At 42.7% G+C, this 23673-nt stretch overlaps 1 long non-coding RNA gene across 1 annotated transcript; it reads right to left on the bottom strand.

The window, feature by feature from the left end:
• Window positions 1–1302: 1302 nt before the first annotated feature.
• LOC144716215 (uncharacterized) lies at window positions 1303–12934 on the bottom strand. Its single transcript, XR_013584842.1, has 2 exons — window positions 12823–12934; window positions 1303–1775 (listed from the first exon to the last, which is right to left on the bottom strand). It is a non-coding gene; the product is annotated as an uncharacterized LOC144716215 (long non-coding RNA).
• Window positions 12935–23673: the final 10739 nt, after the last annotated feature.

Below are 23673 nucleotides of genomic sequence, written 5' to 3'. Positions count from 1 at the left end.
CTCCTCTCAATCCTAATCCGGGCTTGTGCATGCCGCTCAAGCCAAGCGATTTAGAAGTTCAGACTAGAATGGAGATGAAGAAACAAACAACTTAACCTATTTCATTCAAAATGCACAAAACTTTGAATACAATGAAAGAAAAAAATACCAAAACTGTTGATCCAGGCTGGGACTCCTCTCTGTCTTGCAGCTGTGATGAAGCACCCTCCAGAATGAGCCCCTCCTCTCGAAATTCAGCTTTTATACCTAGGTCACATGGTGAAAATCACCATTTTACCCCCATTTAGTAATTAATTTTTATCTATCAATGTAGGCTAGATCTGAATGATCCAACCATACAGATAGAAAGAGGGGATCAGGACGAGCAAATCCATAAAAAAATCATCTCAATCGGACTTCAGGATCAAAAGTTATTAATAAATCAATTTTAACCAATTTTAGCCATTGGATTAAAGTTTGATTTATTTAATAATACACGCCATGACGTGTCGACAGCCCATTGGCTGCGACGTTTTAAATCTTTTTTGGCGGATGCTCTCGTGGCGCCACGCATCGCCGCGAAAAAGAAAACATAAGAAAAATCGAAAGTGCGAAAAATGCATACGTATTGTCAGCGCCTTTGGCGCGCTGCGTCGCAGGAAGACCCACTGAGAAGTCGCCACGTCACCCCCCGTGCGAGCGCTTCGCATGCGCCGCATGGGCGGTGATCTTACTGTCCGCACCCTCTCTTTCTTCAAAATCCATTCGATTTGCATCCGACGGCCACCGATGCGCCACGTCGCCCCTGCCAAGCTTCTTTCCGACTTTTTTTTGCGCGAAACCCCTTACAAATCATTCTTTTGCAAATAAACGCCGCTTAAATGTATTTATACATATATCGTTTTCGCCTTCTCTCTCCTCCGATTTTCTCTAAAATATTAAAACAATTAAAAATGGAATTGCAATAAAACCCTGAATGATTTTAAATAGGATCTTTACGCCTGCCGTGGCGACCGAGAGCTGTTTTCAGGGTCTTTTTGCAACGAAACGTTGCAAAAAGGCCCCGAAAAGTCTAGAAATTGCATAAATACATTTTTTCTCTTATAAATATGCCCTTTTTTAATAGAATAAATGCATTTCTTCTTGAAATAAATCCCAGAAAATTCCTAAAATTCGTAAAAAATTCTAGAAAATTCCCTGATTCATTCCCATGCTGATAAATGTCGAAACAAAATATTAAATATGTCATTTTAATTCAAAAATAATTATTTCGAGCTTCAATAAATCCTTAAAAATTCATATAATTAACAGAAAATTAGGGAAAAATCATAAATTACTTGCAAACATTATTTTCATGCAAATATATGATAACAGCCCAATTTTAAGCTCTTTAAATGCATGAAATCATGCTAATAACATGAAATAAAGACTGAAATCAGGGTGTTATCAGTGGGCGCAGTCCACCCCGCTGTCGTGATTGTTGGATCAAGCGTGAGCGCTCCCACCTCGAGTGTTTCACACGATCCGCCACTCCCGCAGGGCCTCCTTCAAAAGTGTGTGGCACGTGCGGAGGTTTGGCAAGCCGAGACGTTCGACGCGATAGCATCCCCTAGCGATTGAAGCGCGCCTGCCAAGAAAGGAAAAGGGAGGAAGGGAGTCATGTGTGTACCGCGTGGTTGGTGAGGGCATCTATTGTCTGGTTGCCTTCTCACAGCTGATGACAAACGCTAGTTATGCGAGGGCGGCACCACACATGTCCTGCCATACATAGTGTAGTCGTCATTGGGAGTGTGTACCTGCATGAAGCATGTCGACTAACACCTGTGAGTCCGATTCTACGACGATATTATAAAGGTTTCGTTCCTCGCAGAGGAGTAAACCATCACATATCACCATAGCTTCGGCTACTATGTTAGTTTGCACGCCATAGAAAGAGGAGAAAGCAAAGAGAATATTCCCTGTACGATCCCAGCATATACCACCTCCCCCTACTGGTCCCGGGTTCCCTTTACACGCACCATCCACATTCAGTTTGAGGCTGCCAATTGGCGGTGGGTGCAAATGGATGACCTTTAGCTGAATGCGGATAGGGGCAAGGGTCACCGAAATGCCCTAGGCACGAAGGAGATTGCATCCGAGTGCTGAGCTGTAGTCGCGAGTGGGGATGAGATGGTGAATGCGTCGTATCCATAGCCTGACGCGACGCATGATATCCACGGCGTGCATGGGAGTCCCTACAAAACGAGAAGAATTTTGTCCCTTCCATATCTCCCATAGTAAATAAGCTATGGTGATGTGTAGGATGGGGCTCCATTTAGAGCATATTGATAAGAGAAATATCTTACCAAAACACTCCAACGAGGTTAGTGGAACATGAAGGAGTGGGCGCCAAAAGTGTGCGATTTGGCGCCAACATTCATCATTCCATGCCAATGGCTTCGTACATAACGATGGAAGTTGTGTGTCTAACCACATGGCTTGAAATTGGAATGGAGGCCTCATTTTTACAATGCATCGCATCAACTCGGAGTCAAAATAAGAAGGGCGCTGGCTATGGCTCGATCCGCGATAACAAATGTGGAGTGGAGGGATCGTCGAGAGAGAAAGCATCTTTTTTTATTTTAGAAGGTGGGTTGTAAGGTTGGGAGGGTTCAGTAATATCGCGATTAGATCTCAATCGTGATGGTGCAATGCAGTTGTGCGGAGTAAAAAACAAAATGAGTCGAGCCGCATCTGACATCGCCATCATCCGCTCGCATTCATTACACCAGTCCCACGTCACCTATGGTAGGCGTGATAGGCTTGATGGATAAAGTCGTTAAATGTTGCATAGATTGTGACCGAGGTGGGCGGCCCCCCTAGCGCTCTCTAACTGCCCATATGCAGTTGAAATCCCCAGCTATAAACTAAGGGAAATCAACAAGCCATGAGTGGGAATGGGCATGTAAGGCAAGTTCCTTCTAGAGGGCCTCTTGCTCTAGTTATTTATTCGGGGCGTAAACGATAGTATGCGAGTAAGGCTTTGGGGAGTACGGTACATCAAAAGTGACGTTCCAGGTCCCTTCAGCCAGTAGCACAAACAAATAATCTCGCTTCCAAAGAAGCCAGAGCTTATTTGAGGAATGACAATAAACATGATCCATTTTGAGTTTCCTCCCTATGGAGTGGGAATGATCTGATGTTGTCATTGGTTCGATAAGCCCAATTATCCCTAAGTTGTGGTTTTTTATCAGTGAGAGGAGATGTGACTAGGTGTTAGGCCCCTAACTAGACGACATTCCCTGGCTAGAGGCCTGCGTGCTTATTGGGAGGGCGTGCCCGTGTAATTTCACTCACGACATTAAAGGACTAAGTCATTATGGGTAGCGATGCCCAAATACTTGATCTTTCAGGCCATTGCCATTGTCGGTGGTGATTCACGGTAGACTGTGCACGTGCCCATCCCCGCCCAAGGCGGGACGAATCAGGTATGGTCCGTGCATGCTGGGCGCGCAGGCTGAACAGTGTGTGCACGTGTGCGCCAAGCGCCACGCGCCAACGCCAAGCGCGGACGCCAACGCTACGCACCAGTGCCGAGCGCTGCGCGCGAGAGTGGGAAGCGCTGCGCGCAGGTGCGGGACGCGCAGGCCGGGCGACGTGTCGTGGTTGTAGCGTGCGGAGTTGTGCGGGGTGTCGCGCAACAGCCGCGCAGGCAGCGCGCGCATTGAGTGTGAGGGCGCAGGGTCGGGAGACATCCCGCGAGGAGACTAAGGCATGTGGCGCACTGAGAGCATCGAGACGGCACAGTGGGCGCGTAGCGCTCCTGCCGGTAGTGCTGGGCGCGCAGCGCCTAGCTCGGGGGCGCCGAATGCAGCGGCGTCACGCAGGCTACGCGCTAGAGTGCTGACATGGGTGCTGGTGGCGTGTGTGATTGTCAAGGCAGGGGTGGCATGTGTGATCGCCAGGCTCGCGGGTGCGCAGCGCCCAGCCCGACGCTCTTGTGTAGCGGCAGAGCAGTCGCGAGCGCACGGAGCGGCGGCCCTGAGGCGGAGTGGCAACATTACCTCGGCGCGAAGTGCCTCATCTCGTTCCTTGTATCATCCCTCGTCTTCCCCCATGTAATTATCCCCAATGATGATGTACTCATTATGATATAAATGCAATGACCCTATTCCCTGACGGCGCTGAGCACCACCATCTCCTCTAACCCCTTTTATGTGATCTTAAGCAATTGTAAAAGCTTCCGCTTCAAGAGATCAATGCTGCTCAGTGTTTTGCCCTGAACATTGAGGCCGGCACATGCCAAATTTGAGCAAGAGACCTAGCTCGGGATTTGACTGTGTGTCACTAGGTTAGAGTGTAACCAATCCCTCTACAATTCCAAACAAGACTTGGAATCATAAAACTACCGGCTCACGTGACGCACCCTTGATCGGGTGTTGTATATGCGGCGTGTATGAGAGGCATCCATGAATAAATCCTCCGAGAGAGAGACATTGACCTCCTCCTCTCCCGTGGAAGCCCGACCACTAGTACCTCCACAAGTGTCATATGAACTAGTGAGTGAAGCATGACGATTAGTCAAGCATTCCGCCTGCTCGAAAGAGATATGTGATGGATGGAGGTCGGGCATGGAGGTGAGTATATCAGGTGGGGGAGGAGTGTGGCTAGGGTGGGGCAGTAAGCTAGGGATGGGGATGGGTGATGAGCGAGGGGAGGGGGGATGAGCGAGGTATAGGGAGGAGTGGGTCCGATGGGGAAGAGCGAGGAGGGCAGTGTGCACGAGTGGGGGGTGGGATAGTGGAGGAGGGAGGGGATGGAGGTGAAGTCGGTGGAGGGGAGCGGGGTGCTAGGGGGGAGACGTAGGGGAAGGATTGGAAGATGTAGGTGGAGGTGAGCAAGGTGGAGGGGAGCGAGGTGGTGGGGATGATGTAGATGGAGGCCGATGGACTGATGAGAGGCGAGAAGGTGTAGAACGTGGGGACAATAAGGAATGGGGGACTGGTGAGGGACGGGTGGGTGTATGGCCGGAAGTGCTTGGGAGCCTCGAACGATTCTACCCAACCTCCAGGAGAGCCTCCTATGCGACAAATTCAGCATACCATTGATTTCGTTCCCGGATCCTCCTTGCCGAATCTTCCCTACTATCGTATGGATCCCACGCAGTACAAGGAGCTTCAGGGCCAAGTCCAAGAACTCTTGGACAAGGGATTCATTCAGGAGAGCCTCAGCCCATGCGCCCTCCCCGCACTACTAGCTCCCAAAAAGGACGGGAGTTGGCGCATGTGCATTGATGGAAGAGCCATCAATAAGATTACCGTCAAATATAGGTTTCCCATTCCTCGCATTGATGATATGTTTGATATGATGGCTGGTTCGAGGATTTTCTCCAAAATCAATCTTAAGAGTGGATATCACCAGGTCCGTATCCGTCCGTGAGATGAGTGGAAAACTGCCTTCAAGATAAAGGATGGATTATATGAATGGAAGGTCATGCCCTTTGGTCTATCGAACACACCCAGTACTTTCCAGCGGTTGATGAACCACATTCTTAGGTCATTCATAGGAAACTTTGTCGTAGTTTATTTTGACGATATTCTTATTTGCAGCAAATCAAAACCCGACCATATCCATCACTTACGTCTAGTGTGTGAGGTCCTGAAAAATGAACAGTTATATGCACATCCCAAAAAGTGTTCGTTCCTTGTCGATCATGTCTCTTTCCTAGGTTTTATCCTGTCAGCATGAGGAGTTTCAGTTGATTCGGCCAAAATAGAAGCCATTACACAATGGCCGACTCCCAAGAATGTCCATGATGTTTGTAGTTTTCACGGATTAGCCACTTTCTATAGGTGATTCATCTCGAATTTTAGTACTATAATGGCACCCATGACCGAGTGTTTAAAAGGAAATCATTTCGAATGGACTGATTTAGCACAGAAATCCTTTGATGATATTAAGCTTAAGATGACCCAAGCCCCTATTCTCAGTTTACTCGATTTCGATAAAGTGTTTGAGGTCACCTGTGACGCTTCAGGACTAGGAATTGGTGGAGTCTTGAGTCAAGAGAATCACCCCATAGCTTTCTTAGTGAGAAATTGAATGACACTAAACTCAAATATTCCACCTATGACAAAGAGTTCTACGCAATTGTTCAATCTTTACGTCATTGGTGTCACTACTTGCTCTCTAGGGAATTCATTCTCTACTCTGATCATGAGGCTCTGAAGTATCTCCATTCTCAGCAGAAATTAAATTCCAGACATGTTAAGTGGGTTGAATTTATTCAGTCATATACCTTCGTCCTTAAACACAAAAGGGGAGTTGAGAACCGAGTAGCTGATGCCCTTAGTAGACGTGTCCACCTCTTGAACGTTATGAAGGTAGAAGTTGTCGGATTTGAACAGATGAAGGATCAATACCCTGATTGCCCGGATTTTGCTCCCATTCTATAGACTTTAGGCAATTACCAGACTCCTGAAAATCAAGATTATATCTTAGAAAATGGATTTTTATTTCATGATTGTCGCCTATGCATCCCACAGTCCTCTCTTAGGGATTTTCTTGCGTGGGAAACGCATGCCAGAGGCCTTAGTGGTCATTTTGGGAGAGATAAAACCATCGCTATGGTCGAGCATAGGTTCTTTTGGCCATCCCTCAAGCGAGACGTAGCCAATATAGTTTCCCAATCTGGTGTGTGTGCTCTTGCCAAACAGGTCAAACAGAACACTGGCCTATATACCCCTCTACCGGTTCCTCAGAAACCTTGGGAGGATGTGAGCATCAACTTTGTGTTAGGACTTCCAAGGACGAACAAATGCTATGATTCCATCATGGTAGTTGTGGATCATTTTTTGAAAATGGCCCATTTCATTCCTTGTTTTAAAACTTCTGATGCCTCTCATGTCGCTCAACTGTATTTCAATGAAGTTGTCCGTCTCCATGGACTTCCAAAAAGCAGAGTCTCGGACAGAGATGTCCGATTCACTTGCTACTTTTGGAAGACTCTTTGGCATCTTTTGGGGACGAAGCTCAAGTTCACCCCCGAAACTAATGGACAGACCGAGGTCGTTATTAGGAGCCTCAACAACCTATTACGATCGCTGGTGGGAGACAACCTTAAGTCTTGGGATTCTGTCATTCCGCGTGCCAAGTTTGCCTACGACGCGTCAGTCAACCGTACTACCGGCATGAGTCCATTTGAGATAGTGCATAGTCATCACCTCGTACACCCACTGACCTTATACCCATGTTACCGCATACTAGAGTCTCAGATGATGGTCATGAGTTCGCAAGTCATATTAGACGTCTGCATGAGGAAATTCATACACGCATCATTAATAGCAACACCTCATACAAATAGACTGCAGATTAACACCGGCATTTTCGCGAATTTAAAGAAGGTGACATGGTGATGGTGCGGGTAAGGCCGGAGAGATTCTCTTCCAAGTAGGCTACTAAGCTTCATGCTCGTAGTGTCGGGCTGTTTCCAATCCTCAAATGAGTAGGGGAAAATGCCTATGCCGTTGACATACCCTCCATGTGGGGGATAAGCACAACTTTCAATATCTTGGATTTAGTCGGATTCAAAGCCCCACCTCTTTCATCTAATGGCCCTCCTCTACCCTCCGACTTCTCGGTGAGTGAGTTTGACTTGTCCACTCCTCCTTCACTACCTTCTGACTGGCAAGAGAACATCGAGGCTATATTGGACAAGGTAATCACCTTCACCAAAGGTAGGACGATGCGGAAGTTTCTTGTTCGTTGGCAGGGCAAAGCATCGACAGACAACACGTGGATCACGGACGATGACCTAGCTTGCCTACGACCGGACTTGGTGTTCCCGCTGGAGTCTCCTGACGCTTACTCGATAGAGTCGAGTTCTTTGCACCCCGGGGGAATTGGTGGCGCGGACGCCATCACATCGACACCGGACGTGCCGCAGCCATCAACCGAAGTCATCGTCTTCACCATGGACACACCGCCACAATCAACCGACGTCAACACCTCCGCCATGGACATGCCGCAACCGTCTCCGCTACGCACGTCTCCACGCACGCACGCTCCTTCGCGCATCATAATACGTCGCCAACGGCAGATCAACAATTGCCCCTCGGCGTGACATGAAGCACATCTTACGTCTTTAATTACTCGTCTTTAAGTTGTATTTTCTCTTTCCTCCAAGGCCTATATGTATAGGCCATTGTTTCAAGAAACAGTTAGGCAGTCATAATTCAAGAATCGAGTTTTTGTTTAACTCTTCTTGGAGGACTGCCCAAGCCTCACTATCCCTTCTTCAACCCTACCTTTGCCGCCTCCGTCGCCGCCTCCGTCGCCACCGCCGCCACCGCCTCGTGTCGCCGGTCGCCGTCCTTCTCCTCCTCTCCATTCCTCCCCTTTCTCCCCTTCCCTCTTCTCTCTCTTTCTCTCTCCTTCTTGTCCCTCTCCCTTGGCAGCCCTAGGCCGCCCAGGCACCAGGCCGCCTGCGCAGCCCAAGACCGCCTTGGCCGCGCCCAAGGCCGCCCAAGGCTGCCCCAGGCCGCCCCCCCAGGCTGCCCCAGGCTGTCGCCCAAGGCTGCCGCCCCAGGTTGCCGCCCAAGACAGCCCAAGGCCACCGCCCCAGGCCGCCCCAGGCTGTCGCCCAAGGCAGCTCAAGGCTGCCACCCCAGGTTGCCGCCCAAGACAGCCCAAGGCCGCCGCCCCACGCCGCCCCAGGCTGCCGCCCAAGGCAGCCCTAGGCCGCCGCCCTAGGCCGCCGCCCTAGGCTACTGCCCAAGGTCGCCGCCCCACGACGCCCCAGGCTCCCGCCCAAGGCTGCCCAAGACTATCGCCCCAGGCCGCCCCAAATCGCCGCCCAAGACAGCCCAAGGCCACCGCCCCGGGCCACCCCAGGCCACCCCAAGCCGCCCCAGGCTGCCGCCCAAGGCAGCCCTAGGCCGCCGCCCCAGGCTGCCCAAGGCCGCCGCCCCGAGGCCGCCCCACGCTGCCGCCCAAAGCAGCCCTAGGCCACCGCCCAGAGCGCCCCAGGCTGCCAATCAGCGCCACGCACGCTTGTGCCACCGACGTCGGTCGTCGTCGACGCCGTCCGAAGCTTCAAGTCACGCACGATCCGCACGCTCTGGGTGCGCTGCACGCCCTCCACGCTCTCTGCGCGCTCCGCGCGCTCAGTGCCCACGCGTGCTGCTCCGCGCGCTTCGCGCGCGCGGGTATTCGCCTACGCCTACTTTGCGACAACGACATCAACTCACTACCAAGGCTGTTCAACGCCCGGAACGCCCAGACTCTTCCTCGTCTAGTGGGCCTCTCAACGCCCAGATTCGCCTAGCCTCGTCACGATCAGAATTCCCCGTAGCCTCTTCACGCACTATGGTGAAGAGGTACGCCTGAATTCTCTAGTGTCGAAGTGTTCTCCGTCCAATATGCAATGGTTTCCGCTTTGATGCCCTCACAGAGCATTGACCCTTCGTGGAATGGGTCCATCAATGCTGGGCAGGTGATTGCATCATTCACCCACAAGATTTCTGCATATTGTGCTAGCCTGCGTTGTATTGCCTTACATGCTTATGAATGATCTCCTTCATGCAACTGCCATAGGCAGGTGAAGAAAGTGCCTGATTCAATTTTCTGGACCACCTCCTCCATGTGGCTCATGAGACTTTCTATGAGAAATAATACATCACATATGGCCGGCGCCACTATCTTGCAAGCATGATCAGTGGATACAGCGAACCGCCCAAGGATTCGACAAAATTCTTTCAACTCCCTCTCATCCTTCGACATTTTCGTTGACTTCCCCTTCTGGCCAAAATTCTTTGACACTTCATCGATCACATCACGTTTCTTCACGGGAGCGGACAACATAGCATAAATGTTGTTACAGCAGGTTAGACAATCAAACACAACCATGTTAGAATCTTTAACTTTGGGGTCGTCTTCACATACTTTCACATACTCCTCTCTCAGTTGACCAGAGCTCCTAATACTACACACTAATGTCCCTACCTTCACACTGCATCACCCAAATATAACTGACAACATGCTCTATCATTGTCTTTAGACGCTGAGTATATATCTCCATGCACATTGTCCTCATCGTTGTTATACTATTATGTTGTCCTGGTCACATCACCTTCATTGCGCTCTACTACTTGGGCCAAAGAAATGTCAAAGCTTTTAATTGCGGCTTGGACGACAATGTTCAGAATGTGTGCAACACATGGGACGTGGCTTCTGGCGTTAAATTTCAGGTTGACGCTCTTTATCTTCTTCGCAATCACTAATAACATCCTCTTATTCATAGATGCATTATCAATAGTCATAGCATGGACCTGCATAAACCCAGGTCACATATAAAATCACATGTTTAATCACAAAGATAAGTTTGATGTTGAGTGATGACCTTTGGTCGCAGGCAGAATTCTTCTAGGACCTAGAGAACGATGGACGCCATGGTGTCCCCATCAGGCTTGCCGACGATCTCTCAGATGGCAAGTACTCGCTCGGTACTCTCATTTCGCGTCCACCCAATGAACGGTGATGCCTAGAAGTCCAATACCATTCTCTATAGTCCACGCGTCTATAGTGAGGGACACTCGGTCCACGTTCTCCCATAGCTTCTTCACCTCTTCCTTCATGCATCCACGCATTTGAATCATCCACTACTTCATGACCTTTACACTAGGGGAATCTAAGTGCAATTGTGTCACGTAGTGCCACAGCTCCTTGAATGCGACACTTTGAATGATACTCCACGGTGAATTTGTTAAACATATGAATCCTGAAATGACATTCTTCGTATCATCAGGCGTATGCCCTCTTATAGGTCCTCGTCGGCTTGGCTCTCCCTATTGTTGGTCGTGCATTGCCTTTGTTATACACATTGATCATGGTTAACCACCACCAAGCCCTTTAGCTATGCATGATGAGCAAGACGACAAGCTTGGAAATGTCTCCAAAATATGTTGGTGCTCTTGTCAGCTTGCCGCTTATTGTGCGTATCCTTCTCATGGCACTGTAAGCATGTGTAGTACCCATCACCAATATGTTTGAAGTAGTCAATGATGACTGAACTGTTCGAACAAGGGTGATTCTGTACGGCATGTGATATTCCGGCGTTGGTACCTTGAGGACAGTTGGATCCTGGCCTAGAGCAGTCTTGGGGCGGGGAACTACCTCTAGGTGGTTCTAAGAAGCATAATTTAGTCATCAACGATTGGTTCAAACATCGAGACATGTTGATGTACTATGCATAAAACACTAAAGAATGTATAGCAATTTGGAAGTGCGTACGCAGATAATATGAGATACAATGAAGATAATACAATAAAGAAATTGAAAACTATAAAAAGTAAAATTAATAAGAGCTAACAAGAAGAAAGAGGATGAAGGGAAGAGATGATAAAAAAAATTAGGAGTGGAAAAGAGGGAAGAAGAGTCGAAGAGGCAAAGCAAATGATATAGGAGAGAAGATAACCAGGGACAGAAAGAGGAGAGGAGAAGAAAATAGAAAGAGAGAAAAGTTAAGAAATGATGAGAAGAAGGGAAGAGTAGTGTGAAAAAAAAGGCGTGCAGAAGAGGGCAGAAGAGTACAAGAGGGGAAGAAAAAGTAACTTGAGAGAAGAGATGAGCAGAAAAGACAAGGAAAAAAGAAGACAATGGAAAAACAGAAAGAGGAGAAGAAGATAGAAGTAAAAAAAACAGCACTAGAGGAATTTTATTGAAAAACATTGAAGAAGAAAAGTTAAGAAAAGATGAGAAGAAGGAAGAAGAAAAGGTGAAGAGAGTTGTGAAAAAAAAAGTCATGGAGAAGAATGCAGAAGAATAGAAGAGGGGAAGAAAAAGCAATTAAAGAGAAGAGAAGAGCAGACAAGAAGAGAAAAAAAGAAGAGAATTGAAAAACAGAAATAGGAGAAGATAGAAAAAAAACAGCAACAAAGGAATTTTTTTGAAAAACATTGAAGAAGAAAAAGGAAGAGAATTTTGAAAAGACAGAGGTGTGGAGAAGAGTTCAGAAGAGTACAAGAGAGAAGGGAAAAGCAATTAAAGAGAACAGAAGAGCAGACAGGAAGGAAAAAATAAGAGAATTGAAAAACAGAAATAGGAGAAGAAGACAGAGTTAAAAAAAACGACAGCAATGGAGGAATCTTTTTGAAAAACATTGAAGAAGAAAAGTTAAGAAAATATGAGAAGAAAGAAGAAGAAAATGGATGAGAATTGTGGAAAGAAAAAGGCGTGGAGAAGAGTGCAGAAGAGTTGAAGAGGGAAGAAAAAGTAATTAAAGAGAATAGAAGAGCAGACAGGAAGACGAGAATGGAGAAGGAAAAAATTAAGAAGGGAAGATAAGAAGCAAAATTGAGAAGACAAGAGAAGATGAAAAATTAAGAAGACAATAGAAGATGAAAAAATTAATAAGACTATAAAAGATGAAAATTTTAGAAGGGAAGAGAAGAGGATGATTTATACATATTTAACAATTCCAAGTTGAATTGAAGAACATTAGATAAAAAATCAAAACAAAAGTATATATAATGGGTGAAAAGGTTCAAACTAAAAAAAATTAAAATTAAAATACAAGAATGCAAAGGCTAAATGCATCGAGGAACATAAAAAAATTATAGCTACAGATACTTTAATTTGACAGCAAATTCTTGAAATACATGCAATCAGGCAGGAAATTTCAACATTTTAATGAACAAGAATAAGATGACAATTGGCAGAAGAAGAAGATGAGAAATAGCGGAAGAAGAAGAAGTGAATTCTACGGCGAAGAAGGGGAAGAAAGGGAAGCGTGTGAACTGTGAATAATGGGAAGATCTAGGGGAATATGGGGAGTGGGAGAGGGGAAGAATGGGAAGAAGAACTTACCACCGTTGGCCGTCCGTCGATGCTGCTGTCTGTCGTCCGCCGCTGCTGCTGTCTACCGACCCCACACCATCCGCCGTCCGCAAAGGTGCCAAAGTTTTCGAATCGAAAAAGCTGTTTAGCATGTTATAGATGTTGGATATCAAAATTTGATATCCAACATCGAAAACCGATGTCGTCATCCTATACCTGAGACGGAGGTGGATGATGACATCAAGATGGATATCGATATCGGATATCAATACTGTTGCAACCGATATCCAATATCTGGATATAAAAAAAAGGATACCGGAAATTCCCTTTCCAGTATCTGATATAGCATCCGTCTTGATACCGTCATCCCATACCGGTATCGGGACGGGCGATCACTATTTGGGACAGAGGGAAATTCAGATAGTCCTATGTAATGATGAGTCAGTTTTTGGTAAACATATTTTGTTGCAGTGGTAACTGGATATGTTGAAGAATCTTGTCACATTGAAGAATCTGGTAGAGATTGCTCTACCAAGATAGATAGATCCAGGATCTCTTACAGACCATATGGGTGATACCTCCATATCTGCATGGATATTCATTACCCTCCGACTTGTAATCAACACACCTAATATTCCTATATTCTCATTAACCACTCATCATCCTTTCCTTCCTTTCTCCCCTAAAAACGGTAACCATAAAATCTTGCCTCCATATGAAATCAAATCTTGCCTTCTTGAGTTCGTTCAAGAGAATTTTATGAAATATAATATACATATTTTTGTTTAAGTTAAGATTCAAATAATGACAAAATTCAACCTAAAAATACTTTAAATTAGGAATTATCAAATTACATACTTTAATTCCAAGAATGGGAGAAACTGGCCAATATTAGTGTGAGAACTAAAAGCTAGGGTTCTTGGTAGTTGGACCTGGTGCATTCAATTGTACCGGGACCCCAAACACATCACATCGGGTCACCAATCGGGTCTGATTTTACTTGTCATCCAAGTGGAATCGGTAATGATACCTAATTTATTATGTGGGTTTGTTCTCATGAGTATCACTATTTTGCCATCGGTCCCATTGAGTCATTCATCTTTGATCATAATAGTTGAACCAAAAATGATTCCTACAACTGAGTTAGTCAGTGGACATCAACCCATTCCTCTAGTGGGTTAGTTCTCATAATTGTCACCATTTCATCATCAACCTCATTCAATCATTCGTCTGAGAACAAAAAGTGGAACCAGAAATGGTTCCAATAATAAAGTTAGTTAGTAGACATCAAACCATTCCTCTAGTCAGTTAGTTCTCATCATCGTCACCATGCCGTCCTCAGTTCCATTCATTCATTCGTCTCTGATCTAAACGTCAAAGAAAAAATGGTTCCAATAACAAAGTTAGTTAGTAGACATCAACCTATTCCTCTAGTGGTTAGTTCTCATCATCATCATCATTTCATCATCAGTCAATCCAGTCATTCGTCTTTGATCAAAAAACTTGAACCAGAAATGGTTCCAATAACAAAGTTAGTTAGTAGAAATCAACCCATTCGTCTGGTGTATTTGTTCTCATCATTGCCACCATTTCATCATTGGTCCCATCTAGTCATTTGTTTGTACTCCGTAAACTGGAACCAAAAATATTTCTAATGACAAAGTTAGTTAGTAGACATCAACCCTTCATCTAAGGGGTTAGTTCTCATCATCGTGACGATTCCATCATTGGTCCCATTCATTCATTTATCAATGATGAGGAACTATCTCACTCTCTTTCCTTTTATCCCCCATTTGTCAATTTCCATCACCAGACGTTAGTCATCTCAAAAGGATGGTTGATGACTACAGAAGGCACTTCATGCAGTAATCCTTCCAATGGTATGATGGATGATGTATGAAAAATTAGGACAAAATGGATGATGATTCATCTTTCAGCTTCAAATCCTATTCATGACCAATATCAGTTTTAATATTTCTTAATTAATTAAACTTGTAACAAAAGATTTCATAACCATATTTTATAAAAAAAATTGAATTTTTTATATATATGTATGCATTACTTAATAATTTCAATGTCTTAAAATAGTATATCATGCATCAATATGCCAGTAATGAAATTAAACTAATGACTGAATGTTTGTAATATATTACTGAACAACTCAAAGTAAAAATAAAATTATTTCGTGCTTTGCCATATTTGAAATACAATCAAGATAATTTATTTATGATACATTAATTGAAAAGCTACAGCTTTTGGGGGAACTAATCCAAATATTACTTGATTTTGTATCTATCCTTTCAAAAAAATTTCATTAATTATTACATTTAGGAAACTAACTGATAGTTTTTTTATTTTTTGTGATCTACTAATTTTAATATTAAATCATATTTTACTGAAAAAAAAATTAAAATAGTCAATTTCATAAACTTATTTTAGTGTTTTGATCAGATTATATAGTTCAATGTATGCATATATTTCATATATTTGATAATGCATCGGTAATTCTAATTCAGTCACTACTCTCTTTAATGATACTGATGAGTGTACCTTTTATCTTCATCAGTATCAGTTCATAGTTATCTACATCTACAATGGATAAGCTATAAAATCATTGCTACTATAGGTTGGGTTGACTTTTAATTCAATGGGCAAGCTGAGCTAACCTGACTAATCAACCTTGATCAGGGTCATTACAAACTGAATGGTAGAGTTTGGTGATCCAATCAGATTTGGATCAAATTGATAGAGTCAAAAATTTTAACAGGTTGATTGATGACTGGGTCAACCAACTAAACTGAAATGAGATCCAATTAGTTAGGCATTTCAATGACTGATTTGTTGATCTAGAAGCCCAATATGGAGAATCAATGTCCAATTAAATCAGGCATTACAATGCCATTGGGAAGTAAGCATAAACTTTTTTAGAAAATATAATGCCACATTTAGGAGTTTAATCACCTATATAATAATAATTCCATAAATAAATAATCATTAGATTTTACTTAAAGTTATTCCATAAAACTGGTTGACGGAATATAGTCCCCCATGAATCTAACTTGATGAGAACAACTGACTACATGTGTTTTACTTTAGGCCAGGATGACTTTAGGTTAGGCAACCAGTTGAAAATGCCATTCTACCCCCACCTTGATCATGATAAGCCCTACTATAGTTCTAATGATATGATGCGATTGAGATTCTATCAATTTACTTAAGTATTTTTGTATGATTGGTTGATAACAGATCTCTAGACACAATCATATCTTTCAATGCCATAATTTTCTCCAAATGTGTAGGACAGTAGTGCCACCCACCTTGAAGTTCTACTCTTTAGTAGCTTTACAAAAGTTTGAGAAGGAGGGTTTCCTTCCCTTTTAAAGCCTACCTTCTTAATATCACTGATTTAGGGCTTATCAAATGTAATAAACATAAAAGGCACATCCCCTACCATTATCTTCCACAACCACCAAGCTCCAAAATACTAGCCTGCCAAGTTCAATGATGATACGTGAGTTAATTCTCCAACTATTGTCCTCCAATCATCTCTCATGATCATTTTAACATCTCTCAGGTTTATTAACATTTTGTATTTTTAGAAAGTTAATGAGGTTGAGTATGAAGGGAGATGACTAAGCTATAGATGATCATCTTCCTCTATCTGGATTTATGGGTCCATTTTAGTACGTCTTGGTTTGACAGCTGAGGTCAAGTGTGTGTGTGTGAAATGTAAAGATATATAACATACAATTTACAGAGAGAGGAATGTGGAGTGGGAGAGAGTGTGAAATGAGAGGAGGTAGAGAGAGAGAAAGAGAGAGAGTAAGAGAGAGGTAACATAAGGGAAGCTAGAGAAACGTTTTCAATGGGACCCTGGAAAAAGGGCCATTCAGTTTGCACCAGGCCTGGTTGATAAAAATTTTAAATCACTGAACTGGATCAACACAACCCACCCTATTCCCATCAAATATGTCTAAGACCATCCTTATCAAACGGTGTTTAAGACTATACCATCAAACGGTGACCTGAATTTAGTGTGAATTAAAAAACTTACAATAGAAAATAAGGTTTAATGTTAGGACGAGACAGACATATAGACAAATACCAAAAGAAAGGAACATATAGAATGAGAATGGAAGAAAGATAAGGTTTTTAGATCTACTGAGTGAGTAGAGCCATTAATAAAGCTAATTGATTTGCTTAACTTTTTTTACTAAATGTTGGGGAAATCCTTGATTTCCATAATTGAAAATTCCACTGGATTAAATTTATGAGTGGCTCAAAATTGGACAGTCTCATCTAATGGATTATCCATACAATTGATTATTTGATCCTAATCACTTGATCACCAAACCCTACTAAGTGGTGTGCTATTTAAATCAGATTAATATCATATAAGAACATAAATATCCATGATTGATCATTATCATAACATTTTTGGAGCTCTGAATATATATTAATATCTTATAAAACATGATTAAACATGGATAGTGACCATTTGATGATCTTTGCCTACTCAATGCATTATTTTTTTCAAATAATCATATAAATTTAAATCCTTAAGGTAAATGAGAGACTACTCATAAGTGATGGTACTAAAAATCAAAGATCACAGCATGTTAAGAGTATTTTTCATGGATCATCTAGTGCAATAGATGTGAAAGACATATAGAGATATACGATAAATGGGATTAATGAATCTCACATTTCAAATACATAATGATAATGGGGGGTGATAGGGTAACAGATGATCATTTCATAACTTAGATGATAGAATGTATTACTTACATGGGTATATCATGAGATTGATTTATTCACGCTATGTGTAGGGTCTAGTTGATGGGGGACAATTGCGTCAACACTGACACGGGACGAGTCCAACTGCACCGAGCTGCTCGTGCCGATGCTCGCAACCCCAACTTCAAGTATTCGGGGCTTAAAATTGTTCGTAAGTTTCCATATTATTTGGTTGCATTTTTTTTCAAGTTCGTTGGCCAATCGGACTGGGCCATTATGTGTTGAGCCTTGTCCGTTAATCTTTCTTTCCTCGTTGTAATGCTTGTCTAGGGGGACTTCATCTCCTGACGGTTTCTTCCCCTAGGGTCGTCCACTTGGCACTCATCCTCCCAATATAAGGGGATGGCATGCCCAAGTGAGGTAGGATTTTCAAAATTGAAAATTTTGAATTTTTCTTCTTGTTGTCTTTAGAGAGGATAAATAGCAGTTAGATTTGTCGAGAGAGTTGAGAACGTGATCCTTCATCATCGTCCACGTCACCCCCATCGAGATCACTCTATGGATTGCTTTACTGCCGACTAATCGTCTCCACGTCCCGTCTTCTTGAAACCCCTTCAAGAATTGGGTTCTTGTTTTGTTGCTACATCCCAGATCCGCAAGAATCGATCATCTTGGTCGTATCTTGATGGATTTTGGTCGACACCTCTACCATCAGTGTCTCCGCCGTGGTCACGAACGTTATCGGGGAGACCGCCTCCACCGTTGATGTCGTTGTCGCCCACCGCCATGCAGTTTTCGCCATGTTCCACTCAGTTTTGCCGCATGCCCGAGATCCATCTACGCATCCGCGCCCGGCTGCACGTGGCTGTGTCTCTCCAGCACACCCATGCCTCTCGAGTGCGCTTGTGCCCCAACTGCATGAAGCGCCCGCCTGGCGTGCCTGCGCTCACCTGCGCACCACGCCACGCCTGCGTGCCACGCCCGTCTACGCGCAGCGCCCTGGTCCCATGCCTCATCCATCCCGCCCAACACCTTGCTCGCGCCGGTACCCTGTTGTCCAATCTTGTCGGTGTATGTGCGCCCGGTCTGCCGTTTGAGCGATTACATCCCTCTTCTGACCGTGCTCTGTCCGCATGCCTGTAACCTGATAGAAATATTTGTGGCCGGCAAGCCAATCACACATTCCACATCTCGTTCCATGTTCGTTAATAGAACATATTTATTATAGTGCTCGTGTGATGCTTATAATGACGTCCATAAATACATGATCGGACGTAGTGAATTATGATGAGATCGTAATACAGAGATCATTAGTCTTTAATCATGTGTTCTAAACATTCCTATTCGAAGAATACGCGAGAAGGACATCCAAGTATCTGGATAGAATAGCACTATCTAGCCTCACTCATATGATGAGTATGGCCGGTCCCGTAGCCATTAGTGTGGAGACACTAAGGATAGATAATGGGTGCTCTTTAGTGGAAAGAATTCACTATTGATCTGCACAAATCCTTGAATGATATTATACTGAACTATCAATCAGGTTGATTCACGTCACGATTGTGTAAGTGGTCCTTAGACGTGAGACACCAAAGACATCTTATGGGCGGATGATTGTACTTTGGCGAAGGCCAACGAGTCTCTAATCATGGGATTCTAAATGGTCTTAGTTCGGGTAAATCAATAAGTTCACAAAGACAATTGAGTCGTCAAGATGGGATCGTCCACCCTCGGTATAAGAGGTGACAGCTCTAGGAAGATGATGCGATGAAGTCCTTGGCCACGGTAGTGAAATATCGGAAAAGAGTTCTTCGATGATTTCCGAATGCATTAGTACTAACTCAGATGACCGATTAGGGTTTGATAGTTGACCATACCCTAAGTCATCCAAGGAGCGTCAAGTGGATGAGGGATTATACATACACGGTAACAGATGACAAACAAGTCCCATGAGTGAGTTAATGCACACTCCCTTTTATCTTCTAGGACACGAGGTGTAGCTTGGCACCCCACGTGTTAGAGTCTTGACCTATCGACTAGGTTACATCGATATAACATTAATTAATCTATATGCTGATATAGTTAATTAATATGAAAGCCCAATAAAGATTATTGGGCCACTGGAGTAGTTAACTACAGTGATACATGGGCCTAGAGGGTCACATGCAAATGGACTTTTGGACGTCGAAAGATATACTTAAGTTTTGGCGGTTTTTATGAAAAATACCCGCTTATTATAAAGAGGGGAAGGCCCTGAACAAAATTCACCCAGGCCAAAATTGTTTAGGGGCTTTTCCCTTCTTCTCCCATCTCCCAACACCCCCTCTCCCTCCCCGATGTGATCGGGACGACATAACGACGTCGCTAGAGACAGAACGGGGCTCATCAATGAGAAGGAGGAGAGCCGACGTGCCGAGGACCGCGTGGATATGTCTATAGGCTGCACACATTAGCAGCTTGACTCGGCTCACTCATGGATCCAAGAAATCACGGATGCGATCCGTGGAAGGTACTTCCTTTAATTTTTTCTGTTGATATCGTTTGATTCATTCAAGTCTTCTACTGCGAATCGTTTTGTTTTGTTCATCCAGATCTAGGCCTCTAGAATCGAACATAACCTGTGTGAGCCTTCCCTTCCATGCGTGCGCCCAGCCGTCTGTGTGCTCGTGCATCTACACTGCATCAATCTCCTCAATCACGCCGAGTCACAACAATCACATCATTATTGAGGAATTACGACACGTGAGTTTTGGCTCCTGCTAGGTACCTCCTCGTCTTCCCCTTTTCAAATCAGTATTATTACGTCTTGTAGTGCCGTCTTTCCCTATCACTTCTATTGCCGCGGTTAACTAAGATACAAATCTCATAGGATAGCCACTTGTGTCGAGAGGTAGGATATCCATTGAGGTAGAAGATTAGATTCCTGATATAAAATTGTGAACATTCTTAAGCCATAAAACGCTCCTTTCAGCCTAGGTATTCTTGTGATTTTGAGGGTCCTTGAGAGTCTATCATGATTATCTTATTCTTTTGAGTCTTTACTGGGTTCTTCACGTAAATCGGTTGTATTTATTATTGCTCGTTAACAAGTTTCTTAAAATACTTGCATGCATGACATTCTGGTGATTTAAGAATTCTTCTTATATTGTGTTGTGATACAAGCCGTCAATCCCGGCATTCTTGTATCACATCACTAGTCTATTGCTACAACACAAATACTATCATATTTTATGAGAAACATATATTATTATGGTTTTACAGACTCTAATGGTTGGGTAAATTTCATGCTATGGAAAAATAGAGCCTCTGCCTTTTATAATCATGTATGATGAGAAATTTTTTTTTCTAGTCAAAGACTATACAGCTATGTGTGTTAATTCGATTTTGGGGGTTCAAAACAGTCGTGGTAATTTAGATTTACATAATATTCCTATAAAATTCATCGTAATCACTGAGTTATAGGTATAGGGCGAACTTGGGTCAATTCATCAGGACAAACAAATTCAAATTCAAATTTTAATTTTTAGTAAGAGAGAGGTAAAATTGGCTTAATATACGGATGTCGATAGGTAAGGAAGTGGAGAAATAGGGGGTTACTTATGTGTGGGCAGTTGGGCATGCAAGTATGATTTTTAATTTCAAATGAAGAGGACCTACGGAAGTAAATATGCAAGAATGTTGGTCATGGGGGAGATCTGCTTGTGGATGGATGTGCTGATAATAGGAAAATAAGAGCTGATAAATTGTTTATTTCATCATAATTTTGGGCTTTTAATACTTAAAAACATTAATTGTTAATGCATGTTACCATGATTTTAGGTTAAAAGAAGAATTTCCCTAAATTTCAAGTTAAATAAGACTTTTTATAAATAACTAGGTCAATTTATACATTTTAAACATTTTAAAATGAATTTTTAATTGACCTGTTTCTATTAATAAAAATAAATTAAAAGATAAAACTTAATTTTGAATCAATAGAATATTTTTTACATATTAATAAATGGTGTTTAGGATTTATTGCAATTTTTTTTAATAAAAAATCTTTTTTCTTATAAAAAATCTTTTTTTTCTTATAAGGGCCATTTTAAGCGCTAACGGCATTTGTGAGTGGCGCAGAGCACAGAGGATGGCCCCATCCAATCAGAAGGTGCCATGGCGCCTTCGGTGCATGACACGCACGCGCCCCGTGCGTGTCGCGCATCACACGCAGCACAAAGCGCAACATACGTCGCATGACGTGGACTAATCACGTCCAACTTAACTCGCACCGGTGCGGCGTGACGTGGACCAATAAAACGGCAGATCGAGATGAGCTGGCGACATTTTCTCCGTGCGTTCCACACGCACGCACCTCCGTGCGCAGGATGCCCAGCGCCCAATGCGGACCAAATGGCGTGCGATGCACAGACGGCGTACAGAGAGCTATGGTTAAAATTGGTACCGGAATCAGAAGAAGTTGTTCTTCCGATTATGTGACGATAAGAGGGGAAGATCGAAGCACTAGAAGCCATTCTTGATTTTTAAAGCTCAAGGAGGGATCCCTAGCTCCCTTGAAGACTCAAGATTCAACCAAGAGGAATTGGAAGCTCGATTCGTGGAAGAAATTTGCAGATCCGTCGCCGCAAATTTCAGGAATTTAGAGTCAAATTTGGAGGAAAATCTGCGCCGTTCGTTGCTCAAAGTTCGCCTGAATCAAGTCTCTGCTACTCTTGGTACTCCTAGGCACAATTTGAATTCAATCTGCCATTAATTTCACGTTCAAATCTTCAAAAGGCCATAGTTTATTTCCGTTCGCCATTTCTTCTTAATTTCCAATTATAGTCGTTTTAATTCGTAGATTTTAGTTCAGATTAGAATCATTTAGTGTTAACTGATTATAAATTCCTATTCTGAATCCTATCTGTCCCTTGAATCACATAAAAATCTGAATCATATTCACGATTTCATATTTCTTAAATTAGCAAATCGTGAATCATATTCACGATTTGCTCTTTTAGGATATTTTGGCAATTTCGAATTAATTTGGATAAAATAAAAATATAAAAAAATGCTCTTAATAATAGCATAATAATTAGTTTTTTATTCTTTAAAAATAGTAAAGCACCTGATAAACGAAACGAATTAAAGAAATACAATAAATTAGAGTTAAATCTATTTTAGAAATAGATCTGAAATTCATTAAAAAGAAAATATATATATATATATATAACCCAAAACAATCAAGATTTTAAATCAAATAAAAAGATAAAGTTAAGTGATTTTGAATCTCTGTTATTTAATAATAGAGAGTTATCAAAATCATTTAATTTCAAAAAAGATATAATTTTAGTTGCAAATTACAAGTATTTGCATTTAAATAAGTAGTTAAACATCATTCCTTTTAGGTGTCAAATTCTAAAACCCTAATTAGACAGAAACTTGAATATCACCACCGCCTCCCTAGGGTTCGACCCCTTGTGCATTAAGGGATATATAAATTTTAGTGATTAAGTTCGAAAAACCCCTAAATAATGACATATATACACGCATTTTTGAGCTTATCATGTGCCATACTTTTGCTCATGCAGGTGCTCCATAAACCAGAATATGAGCTAAAATTTTCATTTTAAGATTCTGTTTATATAACAATTTTATAAATTCCTTACTTAAGTGATAAGGGACAACGCAAAGAGAAAAAATATTAATATAGTACCTTTATTTCAGAAATATTTCTAATATTTATGATTTTATAGGAAGTAATTTTTTTTGCATGAAGGATATATTTTTGCAAAAAAAAATTTATTATGATATGTATAAGCATTTTATATAAAAATAAAGGGTATTAAATGAATTAAACTTAGATATAAATACATTTACTAGTGCTCTTGATGCCTTGGGGGATGATAAGAAGCCATGGCAAAGAGAGAAAGAGGATCCATACATGGTTGAGGTTATAGGAGTGGTGGACATGGTCTGGGCATGATTTGAACAGTCTATGACTAGCAAGCTGGTGCACCAGTCTATCATATGACTAATGTCTATCAGATGGACTAAATTAACACCATCTCTGTTGATTCTACCTAATACCGGCGATCCAGTGGTCGGTGATTGCTTTGAGTTGAATTGATAGCAGACCAAGGCAATAGAATTTTAATGGAATTTGTG

The sequence above is a fragment of the Wolffia australiana genome, chromosome 20 (genome assembly GCF_029677425.1).
Source record: "Wolffia australiana isolate 7733 chromosome 20, ASM2967742v1".
NCBI classification, from domain to species: Eukaryota; Viridiplantae; Streptophyta; class Magnoliopsida; order Alismatales; family Araceae; genus Wolffia; species Wolffia australiana.
Note: the sequence above shows the minus strand (reverse complement) of the source record. Positions and strands in the feature narration are given on the sequence as shown.